At 41.2% G+C, this 13,002-nt stretch overlaps 1 pseudogene across 1 annotated transcript; it reads left to right on the top strand.

The window, feature by feature from the left end:
• The first annotated feature begins 10,057 nt into the window (after positions 1 to 10,057).
• Positions 10,058 to 12,055, top strand: LOC149226624 (patatin-like protein 6; annotated as a pseudogene). The gene is made up of 2 exons (XR_016247065.1): positions 10,058 to 11,379; positions 11,584 to 12,055. The product of XR_016247065.1 is annotated as a patatin-like protein 6 (transcript).
• The last annotated feature ends 947 nt before the right edge of the window (positions 12,056 to 13,002 follow it).

The raw sequence follows: 13,002 nt of genomic DNA, 5'->3' as shown, positions 1-13,002 counted from the left end.
TGCTAAAAGTAGATCCTTGAATCAAGGGATGCCTTTGCATGCTTCCTTGGAAGAAGCAGCCCATGCATGCAAAATAGTTTTTCTTGTTCCTAGAGGGAACTAGTAAACTCAACTGCACGTGCAACAATCTGCTCAGTTGGGAGAAAAAAATGCACATTTCTGGGAGGGATTTGGGCTGGCTGCCTAGAGGGAATGCATAATTTCTGGGCAAAGCAGCTGATTTTTGCCTAGAATTGCACAATTTCTAGGCTGAGCAGCCCTACTGGGAGGAATTGTGAAATTTTCTCAATGAACAGTGATAGGCAAATTTGTGTAATTATGGAGCCCAGCAGACTGCCAGACAGAATTGTGCAATTGCTTGAGGGAGCTTCTCAGCCTGCAACTAGACTAAGTCTGGTGAAATAACCTATGAGGGGGATGCAACAAGATTTGATGGAAAGGTTGTCATTCTCCAAGAAAATCACTGAATCTTGTGAACTTGAAAAGACAAGACATGTTGTTATGAAAGGTTGGTAGGGAGGCTCCAAAACGAATCTAAGGCAAAATTTCGGAGGGTAGTTGTAGCTGTTACAACACTTGGCGACACACTAGTAGAACTTCAGCTCTCTGAATGGACCTTGTTCATGAAATACAAGTCTAACACCTCCAAAGGTATTGTTCAGTTCTTAGTTCGTCTTGTTTTCCACACTGCTTTATTGTAAGATGTAGCATTTGCTAAGCCCTTGGTTGGTCAACACACATTCCAAGCCAAGCCAACACAGTTGTTTTGATTGGGGTTGATGAGTATATGATGCACAAGAATTATAGTCGTCAGAGTCTTATTTTCATCTCTAGTGTTGCTCTGCTGCCAGCAGGCCTGGACAGTACCCCGGTGGAGTCACGCAGGAACACAAGCATAGCTTCGCTACCAGTGAGCCTGGATATTACCCCGGCGGAGTTACTTGCATCACCTCTCTATGCATGAAGCTGTTTTCTTCTTTCGCCTTATTCATTTTTCATTTTTCAAACTTTTTTCACTTTTTCATTTTTTCATTTTTCATCTTCATAATTGTGCATATCACTTATTCATTTCAGAGGTGGAAGAGGGATCCCGAATTATTAAGAGTAGAAGAGGTTGTTCCTTGAGAGAATTAGTTTATGTACACCTTTGACATGCTTGTTAAGGTTTTCCCCCTCACCTTACCCTACTTGACTGAGCTGACAAGGATTAACCCAAAAACAAATGACTAGAGTAGGTGATACTAGTTAGTGTGCAAGCATTATGTTTTCACCAAGGTTCACTTCGAACAATACATATTTTCCATTGATGTATCATGGACTGAAGACAACAAGTTCTTACGTAAGAGAGCGGAAAAAAGATAACCAAATGTTGATAGTTGTACAAGTCCTCTTGTACTTTACCCAACTTGTTTCAAGAGTCGCACACGGTCCATGTGAAACTAACCTACAAACAATAATAAAAAAACAAACCAAAAAGCAAAGTAAGAAGCAGAAGAAAATGCGGAAGAAAAGCAAGTAATGAAACAAACACATAAAGAAAGAAGCAATCATACATGCAAGCAAACAACTCTAAAGAAAACACTACCCCTAATCCTAAGCTAATAGTGCATGGGTCATCTCATGTGAAGTGATACTTCTAATGCAGCCACTAGCGCATTGGTTGACCCATGTTGGTGAAGGCATGGTTTGCGAACATCGTAGTTGCGCAAACCAGCAAGCATGAAAGATATAACGATGAAGATAGCCACACTCTAAGCTTACAAGCAACCAAAGAATAAAGATGAGTGAAAGTGCATGACATGCACTCTGTGGAGCTTCCATGGTGTTGTACTACATTGTGTGGAGATGTCAAGTGTATGCATTCTCTTCACTGTGACATGCAAGCAAATGTGAAAAAAGTAGACCACTTATGTTGTGCATGTGTGCTTATTGTGTAAGATTCCTCCAAAGCATGAGCGATGGGATCATGTAGTTCAAGTGGACGAGGCAAAATTTGGGTGTTTGGTTGATCTTCAATGCAAAGTAGAGAGTGATGAGGACCCTTGAGTGTTTCAACAATTTCTTGACTGAAAGTGAAACCAATCTCAAGACGGTAAGGGCTTGACATAACCATCAGATCGAGTTGAAGTGCCTCGATAGTCTGGGGGGTTTCGACTTCGTTGACAAATAGATCATCGTAGACTAGTGTCTTAGATAGATTAACAATGATTGAATCAACACCGTGATCAGATGAAGGAGTAGAGAGATCATGACAGCCAAGGTCAGAAAATTCAGGATGTTTGTCGGCATCCTCATGATTTGATGAATCGGGTAGAGGTGTAGATGAGAAGCAAATATGTTCACCCTTTGTGTTTTCAAAAATGACAGATGATTGACTGGATCGATTTTAGGAAGAAGATGTTTCCTCTCCACACTGTGATGACAGATTGACATCCGATGTTTCCTGTGAATGATCGAAAGTAGAATCATCCGGAAATGGGTTTTCACAGGGGAAATTAGCAGTGGTAGAATCACAAGGGATGTCAGGATAAATTGGATGAGGCGCGCTGGAAGCGAGTCATCCTTCACCGTGGGTTCTTTAGATTCTTACACACACTCATCATGAATGATGGTGCAATTTGGCTGCATAACACCAACTTCGTCGACAACTTGATCGTCGTTCAAAACAAGTGAGGAGTCTGGAATGGGAGAACACACGACAGTACAATCTGGAGAATCAACAGAATGCGGGGACGGAGGCTGAGGGAATGGGAGGATGTGACAGTTCAACAGATGTGTGTGCATGAACTCCCACATCACTATGCAGTGGTGGATCTGTTTGATGAGGTGAAGGTGGACAACCACTTGTGACAACAATTGTGCATGTGTGTGATTGTGCAGCTCCATCATCGAAGTGTGTTGAGCGAGGTTCAGATATGTGAAGAATATACTCAAATATTCCATAAAGAAATTCTCAATCAATTTCATCTTCGGGAAATTGGTATGCAATATTACAAAAGTGTGTAAAACTGATCAACGGATTCATCGAGTTCTTTTCGTAATTTCAGAATTTCTTGATCGAGTGCTTTATGGTTAAAGTGATTGAAATCACAGTCTCTATTTGCGACAAGATGAGCAAGAGAATGAATAGATTTTTCGAGCAGCGTGGAACACCAGTGCATGGGGTTCCCTCGAAGCGTGTAGACGAACAACGCATAGGTTATGAATTCTTCAAAGATTCCATGTCTTTCACATGAGCCTAAAATGCCGACCGCGTGCCTAACCAAGGCTACGTGGCCTCCACCATCGTATGTTTTATGAGACAAGTTATCTGAGAGCTTTTCTAAGATAATGAAGTCATTTCCATAAGACATATACTCCGGAAGAGAAACTATGTAGTTAGTCATGATAGATATTCAGAGATTCAAAATAGATGTGAGGACTCAACTTGTCATCTGGCCCTCCTTCTAGTGCCAAAATGTTGACGATGCTAGACCCACCAACATGCAAGGGGATCTCCCTGGTAACAAGTCCCAATTAGACCTCATATCATTTAGTGTAGGAGTCCTAGCAGTGGGTCGTACGGTAATGCCTTGACTGCAATTTCGCATAGAGGCAAGTAAGATGTCTCTGTTGGTAGCAAGGGTGTGACAGCTGCAGCAAGCCAAGGAAGGTGCATGAGAGGTTCAAACAAACGGGGATTGAGATGAGTGCGCCCCTTGGAAACCTATGATAGCACGGAGTTAAGAAAGGAACACACGAGCAAAGATGCATCAAAACATGGAAGGCAAGTTAGCTGGCAATCCAAAGTGATGGTTAAACCAATATGACATTTCAAAAAGATTCATACATACATACACAGAAAAATCCATACATGCATGCGTAAGCAAACAAATACATATATCATTTAGAGTAAACCAGATAGCATAAAATACAATACAACATATGCATGAAACATGTTGGCTCTATTATATTAATAAGTGTAAGTTCCAGTCATACAATACATCCATGTCTAACCATTAGTTCTGACAACGGAACGTTACAACCACAACTGCATCCTCCTCCAACAAGATATACTAGCTCTGTGCAGTGGAGAAGTCAAGGTTCGTTACAATACTTTCTAAGTCTCTCTAAGATAGTCCTATCAGAATCTTGGTTGACCAAAAGCCTTTACAATGACTTATGAGGTTCTATTTATAGAAAAGGGTGGGGTGACCCTTGACATTCCCCTTTGTGATAGTTCATCTACCCTCATGACTCTTCATCTACTCTATGACTGTTACATCCAACTATCGACACTTGAACTTCCACTTGATAAGACATTACATTACAATGCACATGTGCCCATGTGAGACAAAATGGCTTAAGAAATCCATGCAATACATCATTGACACTCGGTCCGTTGTGATGAGACCAACTCTTTGACATGTTTGTGATGGTGAAGGTGGTGAGTTGATGCCAAGCTTGGTCATTCATGATGGTGTGCATGCACTGCATGGTGACATCTTGCTGAAGCGAACTCTCACCTCCGTTGCATCTCGATGCATTGGTGTGGCTCCTCCATCCAACTCGTCTACTAACATGCACATTCTCTTCTTGGGTGTGGCTGAACCCACAACACACTGATGCATAATGTCCATGCTAATCTTCTAGTGTGTGCTGGTGGTCATGGGCATCAACTATTAACTGCATGTTTAGCTCCAGTTAGACTTGCTTCTTGTCATTGCTTCGGTGAGAGTGCCAAATGCGTTAGATCACATGCATGGGCACAATGACATGCATGTTGCTGAATTCCCTTGCATGCGATCAACAACATTGCTCACCATGTCTACTCTGTGCCAGCTACTGGGATGGATATATAACTTGTACGGGCACAGTTTCATCTGTGAGTGCATGTTGCACCCGCTAATGTACCTATTCCTACTGCAACTCATTCTCTCATCTATGCAGCTCCTGTTCTTCCCTGAGTTTCTGCTTCAGCACATGCAAATCCTTCTCTATTCCATTCTATGTCTTCGCGCGATCTTCATGTCGCGTCATCACCTCATAGCCTGAGTCTCCAAAGTTTCTTTGATCACAAGTGGATCTGCTTGAGCTTGCAACTTTGTTCCACCTCTGTGTTGTCAAAAACCTTCCTCTTGCGTTCATTGCATCTGGTGTGCTTCCTTCAGCTGTTGTTCCTGGTGCTGCTTGCTATTATGCTACTGTTGTCATATCTTGATGTCCTTATCTATGAACAACTTGATGTCTTCGTTGGTAGGCAAGTTCATAGACACTTGAACGACTGCCTCCCCAAGTGGGTTCTAAACGGTGTCTTCGACTCTCCTCTCCTAGAAACCATTGTAATGGTGCTTCTGAGAGACAGATGAACACCTATGATACCTGAAGACATGGCAACACTCATGACAAGAAATCTGTCAGTCGAAAACCAAAACGAACTTGAGAACTAGCTTGCAACATACATGTGTGAATGATCATGACAATCACACAATTTTCGTTGGGAGGTTGGAGACTGACTACCAAAACTAGGCAAGGCATAGTCCGGGCTGCCAAGAGGCAGACTGTCTGCTAGAAGTACGCAATGCAGAGTCCAGCCTGGCCTGATGAAGGTTGAAACTATGCAATGCGCTATTTCAGTCAGTAATGACATGCAACCAGCAAACTACATTACGCAGTATCTAGGGCCAACAAGACACTACCTCCAAGAATTGCGCAATGCAAGCCTAGAGTTTTGTGCATGGCTAGACTTTCGCAATTTCTCGGGGGAAGGTAAAGCCTTAATGTCTGGAAATTCACAGTCCTAGCTGGGCAAGGCATGATCTGGGCTAAGGCAACCTAGTTCAGCCAACGAACGACTGAAAACATGAGAAGTCTAAATGCATGGTGTGATGAGTGAAAACAAGAGTGAATGATCATTCATGGAAACAGTAAGTGCATGATTCAGAAAACGGGAAAGAATGCATGTGTGTGAAGCAAGTCATCACAAAGACGATCGTTCGTGCAAAACAGTGTCATGCATGCGAAAGTAGTGAGATGTGAGAGAAAACTAAAACAATGCTTCTACAAGTTAACATGCATCAAAATGACAACAAGCACTCACTGAAATAAAGTAGACATCAATACACAAAGTGAAACACAAAAAGTGACAAAAATTTAGCACAAGGCATGGAAGGCGGGCCTACCCCAAAACAGCTAATCTGAATGTGCTAAAGACTCCTAGATGCAATGTGGGATGTCAGAGCTGCAAGGTCGATGTGAGAAATGAGCTCTGCAACATCCGGTTCATGAGTTTTGATAAAATCGAAGATGTGACACGCATGCCACAAATTTAGGAAGAGCGACACTTGGTGGGAGGTTTCTGAAATGATCCTTGCATGCAACCTCCAGCTGCTAAAAGTAGATCCCTAAATCAAGGGATTCCTTTGCATGATGGCTTGGGAGAAGCAACCCATGCATGCAAAACAATTTTGCTCAGTCCCAGAGGGAATTGTTCAACTCAACTACACATGCAACAGTCTGCTCAGCTGGGAGAAAAAAATGCACATTTCTGGGAGAGAGCTAGGCTGGCTGCCCAGAGGAATTGTGCAATTTCTGGGCAGAGCAACTGAGTGTTGTCTAGAATTGTGCAATTTATGGGTTGAGTAGCCCAGTTGGGAGGAATTGCGCAATTTTCTAAGTAAACAGTGACAAGCAGAATTGTGCAATTCTGGAGCTCAGCAGGCTGCCAGAAAAAAATTGCACAATTTCTAGAGGGAAGGTTGGTTGCCCTCCAGAATTGCGCAATTTCGTAAGGGAGATGCTCAGCCTACAGTTGGACTAAGGTCGGTGAAACAACCTATGAGGGGGATGCAACAAGATTTGAGGGACAAGCTGTCATTCTACAAGAAAATCATTGAAGTTTGTGTACTTGACAAGACAAGACATGCTGCTATGAAAGGTTGGTAGGGAGGCTCCAAAATGAAGCTAAGGAAAAATTTTGGAGGGTGGTTGTAGTTGCTACAACAACCCCCAAAAGAGGTTGACTCCAGATCCAACTTACGAATCCTGCCCTTTTTCTCATCCAAATTCCTGATAAGATTAAAGTCCCCTACTACAATCCATAGTGGGTTAAAAAAGAGACCTATGTATCTAAATATCATGAAAAAAGTTAACTTCTCCCATCCCATGTGAGGACCATATACCATCACTAAAAATACCATTTTCTTAGATCCTATATATCTAAAACTGCCCGACAAAAGGGAAGGGTTTTCCATCCAATCATGAAAAATTACTGCTAGCGGATTCCACAAAACTAGTGCTGCCCCAAGCATCTAGAGCCATAATTTCACATCCCTTCTAGCAATGATCACTGATTTCCCGCAATTTAATCATCGAAGGCTTAATTTCCTGCAAAATTACCAAGGCCGATTTTTCCATTTTTATCCTATCACGCAAATAACATTGTTTGCATTTACTATTGATCCTTCTCATATTCCATGTTATGTTTTTCATGGTGAAGAGTATTGGGGTGGCGAAGAAGATGCCGAAATGTCTGTAGCCTATCCCGAGTTTATAAGATCCTCTTCTCTAGTATTGTGGAGTAGTTCATGTATCATTTTTTGTCCCTTCCATTTAACTTCCTTACCCATTAACTCCTTGCCTCTTTCCTTCAGATTATGTGAGGGGCAGTCGACTTGAATGATGTCATTATTTACGGAGTGATTGTGCTTCCATTGTTGATAGGCCCATATGTAAATCCCCTTATGGTGACCAGCTAATTCTTTCAGATCTTGCATAGCCCAATCATTCAAAAGATCCACAAGAGCTCTCTCTTCTTCATCTAGGGTATCAACATTTTCCTTCGTCAAAGTCATAACTTCCATTATTTCTGGCAACTCAAGAAAAGTGTCTGGTTCTAGCTCTTCCTCTGGTAATTTTCATTTTTGCTTGAGTTTTTCTCTCGATAATTTAGTAGCAGTTTCAAGGATCATGATATCTATAGGGAAATAAAATTCTTCCTCCATGCCACCCAAAGCTGCAAACACATTTTCTCGTCAATCTTCTTGGGCATCCTCGATGCTTTTGCTCGATTACTCCTTCAACAGGGCACTTTGGTAAAACCCTCCTTGACCAACTACTCCACATCTTGTTGCTCTTTCCTGCAAAGAGGAAAATCCCAAAAGAAATGTCCATGCTCGTGGCAAAAGCAACAATGCAATGGAACACACTCATAATCTAACGATTGAGTCCATACCTCCCCTTGGTACTCCAAATCAATTGACTCTGGTAAGGGTTAGGATATGTTCATATAAGCACACATCCTCGTGTAAGACATATGTCTCTTGCACTTAGTAACCACGAAAACCTTCACAAATTTTCCAATTGCAATGCCAATGCCTTCCATGATTTCTGCAATCCAAAAATCGACTAGTAAAGAATAAAGTTAAACCCAAACTAGGGAAGCTAGAAACTCCTCCTTGTCGGGGTTGAAACATTCTTCCCGATGGCGCATATATAACCTTGCATTGTTGAAAAAATATTGGCCTCCCTCAAACACCCTATTTTTATCCTCCAAATTTGAAAAGGTTGCCATGAAAATCCCCTTTCGGCCTAAATTTAACTCACTTTCCCCCTTAGGTTGTCATTTAAGGTGAATCCACTATTCAAGCTCTTTTTCTGTTGGCCAACCTCCAATTTCACAAATAAAAGCATGATCTTTCATTCGTTGCCGATGATTTTCCAAGCTATTCAAAGGGATAACTAGTCCTGGATTTTTAGCATCTTTTGGAAGACAATGCCCTCTGAAACTAGCCTACCATTGAGCCCCAAAAATGGGGCTTCTTGAGAACTCCCACTAACTTATGACTTATTTGAGTGTGTCCCATCCCTCGGTTCAGATGTGTGACTAATGCTTTTTTTAAGGAAGAGGTCCAACCCCGAGGGAAAAATAATTTAAGTTTTTTCTACTATCTCTTTAGTCTTACTAACCGGTCTCTACTTTACTAAGCTGAGTAAATTATTAAAAAAACAAAAAAAACAAAAACTCTAATATTTTCCCACCTCTAAACCTAATTTATAGAAATACATACTAAATTTGGTTTTGGTTTTAAAAACTAAATTTATAATAAATATATAAAATAATTATAATAATAAATTGTTTTTTTTAATATAATCGAGGAAACTACTTTATATAAATCACAATCTTGAAATGAAACACTTTCAAGTCCTTGGAAGGGACCATGTACTTCTATACCCGACCAGTGACGCACGGCTCTATTCGAAGAATCAGAGGCTGCTAACCTAACAAATTTGAGCTAAACACTGTGGCTAGACGTATTATACTTAAAATTCAACTTTTAGTCATCTCAACTATAACAGGAATCACCATTTAAACCACATTGACCTATGTGATTTGATTTATTTTATAAGAAAACACATACAGGTGAATTATGAGAAAGATTAGAAAACGATATAGGCACCAAATCTGAATCGCAGGTCACTGTCCAGTGAATCGAGTTATCATGTTCATATTGAGCTGTATCAATATGAGAAAGGTGACAATTTTATTATTGACGCAACAAATATTAAGATAGGTGACAACTTTATTATTGATGCAATAATATTAAGACGCCACGCAGAGTACAGAGGAACAGTAAAAAGTGCGTGTCCCGGAAGACGCCACGCATAGTACGGAGGAACAGTAAAAAATACATGTCCCAGAAGACAGACACTTTTAAATATTCAATATGCAGTTTTTATATCAGTACGTAATTTAAAATTTTGCTGAACCATGGAGATATTAAGACAAAATTTACGAGCTCACTTAATTTTTTCTCTAAAAATATATCCGAGATTATCTTGGGTTTTCACGCCATTAACGGGGTTACAACACCGCAACGACTACTTTGCCATCGGGAGCCCCAATTAGTGCGGCCAGGGCAGACCTCAGGTTAGGTACCTGGCTCCTGTGCCGCTTAAATGGGTGTGAGTCCTTACTCTCTCATATAGTTCGACGGGAAGTTAATCACTTCTTTATCGTTCGTATGACCCAAAACAGAGCGCACGTACAACGAAAGCACACGAGGATGTGCACACCAGACCACTCCCACCCGAGACTCTGGTTACAGTTTACCGCGGTACGATTAGTGCTTGAGTGGGACAGTCGGTGAAGTTCCAGGCATCTCTCCGACGATTTATTCCAATCTGCGTTATTGATTCGGCTGCCTGCTGGTCTCGGATTACACCAAACCCACAACCCATACATAGACTTCAATTTCATAGAAATCCTGCAACACCTATGCATATACACCCATCGTTTCTAGAATTTCTTCTCTACCCCTTGCTGCAGCTAACAGAAGAGAGGATCCGTCTACGTCTCTTGCCACATTAAGGTTCTTAGAGATAAGCTGAATTATGGAGCTGGGGCTGGAAGCTGCGCATGGCCGACTGAGCTGCGACAGAAACAGGCTTAGTTACGAGATTTTCTCGATGCTGGAGAACAATTTTAAGTTCGGCTACGACTGGGAGAAGGAAACGTCCACTGGTGGAAAGGTCCGCATTCTGAGCATCGACGGCCGGGGAATGCAAGGCATCGTAGCGGGACGCACACTGGCGTATCTGGAAGAGGCCCTGCAGAAGAAAACCGGTGATCCCGAGGCCCGAATTGCTGATTTCTTTGATGTGGCAATCGGCACCGGCATTGGCGGGCTCATCGCCGCCATGCTCTTCGCCAACGACGGCAGCGGACGCCCACTTTGCCGGGCGGAGGAAGTGTGGAGGCTGCTGGCGGAGGAGGGGCGCAGGATGTTCAAGCCAAATTTGGGAGGGATTCTGGCTAAATTCTGGAGGAAGGGCGCCCATTTCTCCGGCAAGAGCATGGAACGTGTCCTGAAGCGCCTATTCGCCGCCAAGGACGGGCGGAGCTTGACGCTCAAGGACACACTGAAGCCACTCTTGATTCCCTGCTACGATCTGTCCAGTGCTGCCCCCTTTCTCTTTTCGCGCGCGGACGCACTCGAGACCGACAACTTTGACTTCCATCTCTGGGAAATCTGTAGGGCGGCGGCGGCGGTGCCTGGTTTCTTTGAGCCCGTGCTCTTGAGCTAGGTTGACGGTCAGACAATCTGTACGGCGATCGACGCGGGATTCGTAATGAGTAATCCCACCGCGGCGGCCATTACACATGTTGTGCATAACAAGCAGGAGTTTCCGTTGGTGGTAGGCGTTGAGGATTTGCTGCTGCTGTCCGTGGGAACGGGGCAGTTCGATTGGGCTTACGATTATGAGAAGGTGAGAAAATGGTGTCCCGGCCAGTGGGGTAAAACGGTCATTACAATTGTGGGAGATGGAATTTCCGACAATGTTGATCATGCCATGAGCATCGCATTCGGGCAAAGCAGGCGCAATTACGTCCGGATTCAGGTAACGTGAAAATGAACAGTCGTATATGTCTACTGTATTTTTTGAGGTTAAAGGGAAATCTGAAGTGCATGGAAACTTTTTGTGCTAGAGGACACGTTTGAAGACTGCACTCTGCAATGGCTTGCAATGGCTTGTGCAGTGTATTTTTCTATTTATCCCCCCTTTTCCCTTTACTGAACAAGATGTTGGTTATGGGATATACAGGGCACCGGATTCACGGACAAATGCATGGGCGACACGGATGATCCGAGCGAGGCAAATGTGAAGATGCTGATTGATTTTGCAGATATGATGCTGAAGCAGGAGGGCATGGAGTCTGTCCCATTCGGAGGAAAACGAAAGCTCTCCCTCAGCAATGCAGAGCGACTCGAATGGTTCGCGGACGAGCTCGTTTCTGAGCACCGATCGAGACTTTCGAGGCCGATTCCGACTGTAGTGCTGAAGCAAGCGACCCATAGCCACTAACGACTCTGTGTGCTTGACACCATAACCAGTCTCATCATTCTTATAAATTAACAGCGTTCCTTAATAGGATTTGAAAGCAGTAAATGGTCGCTGGCTTGCGATCAAATGTGAGACCAAGCGGACCTGTTCTGTTGCGTGTCTGTATATGTGGGCACTGAATGTAACTATAGTGAGTCAGTTGATTTCTGAATTGAAGGATTTTTTTTAATTTTTTTTTCTGGTTTTGTTTTTTGTTTCTTGTTTGTATATTGAAGGTATTTTTTCTAATAAGTGTAATCATTTTTTTTAGTTACGCTGCCAATGTAATATTAAGAGAAATCCAACCACATTCAAGTTAGATATACTTCTAACTTGAATACATATTAAAATTAAATTAGGAAATAGAATAATTTGCATAATGAGGATTAAATACTAGTTTCCACAACATGAAGAGAATATCCACAAATCTACCAGCTAAATATACTAATAAATATAATTTATAAACGTCAATTTAAATTAAATACATTTTATTCTAAATTGACATTTAACATACTTATCAAGGAAAAATATATATATATATATATATATATATATATATATATATATATTCAATTAAAAAATTAAAATTTTAATAATTTTTTTATAACAACTTAATAATAATTTAATCAATTTAAACTCAAAAATGGAAATTTGATAAAAATTATTTAACCCCATTTCTATTAAAAACCAATAAATAAAAAATCCAATCAATAAACATTTAGCTTTTCTTCATATTAGAAATAAGAAATGACCACACCAGCTTTACATTTAGCTTTTCTTCCTATTAGAAATATGAAATGACCACATCAGCTTTTCCATTGAGAATAAAATAGAACGTTTGTGTATTTTCAAGTCAGTGTGCTATAAAGTTGCACGGCTTAAAGGCACAACTCATATATATTTTTAAAATATAACATGTGTGGTTTTTTTATTAAGCTTTGGAAATATTAGAAGGAAACATTATTCTTGTTATTTTTATGTTGATTGTAAGGAATATTTCAAAGTTTAATGGACAAGGGTGAGGTTAAATATTTTATTATATCTTTTAGATTCAGATATTTACAATCAAATTTAATTGAAGCATGAAAATATATTTATTATAAACTCAAATTAGTAAATATATTCAGTATAAACTCAAAT

The sequence above is a fragment of the Pinus tabuliformis genome, chromosome J (assembly GCF_031772625.1).
Source record: "Pinus tabuliformis cultivar Carrire ecotype Pingquan chromosome J, CPIR1, whole genome shotgun sequence".
NCBI classification, from domain to species: Eukaryota; Viridiplantae; Streptophyta; class Pinopsida; order Pinales; family Pinaceae; genus Pinus; species Pinus tabuliformis.
The sequence above is the reverse complement of the archived record's forward strand: the minus strand, read 5'-3'. Positions and strand labels throughout refer to the sequence as shown.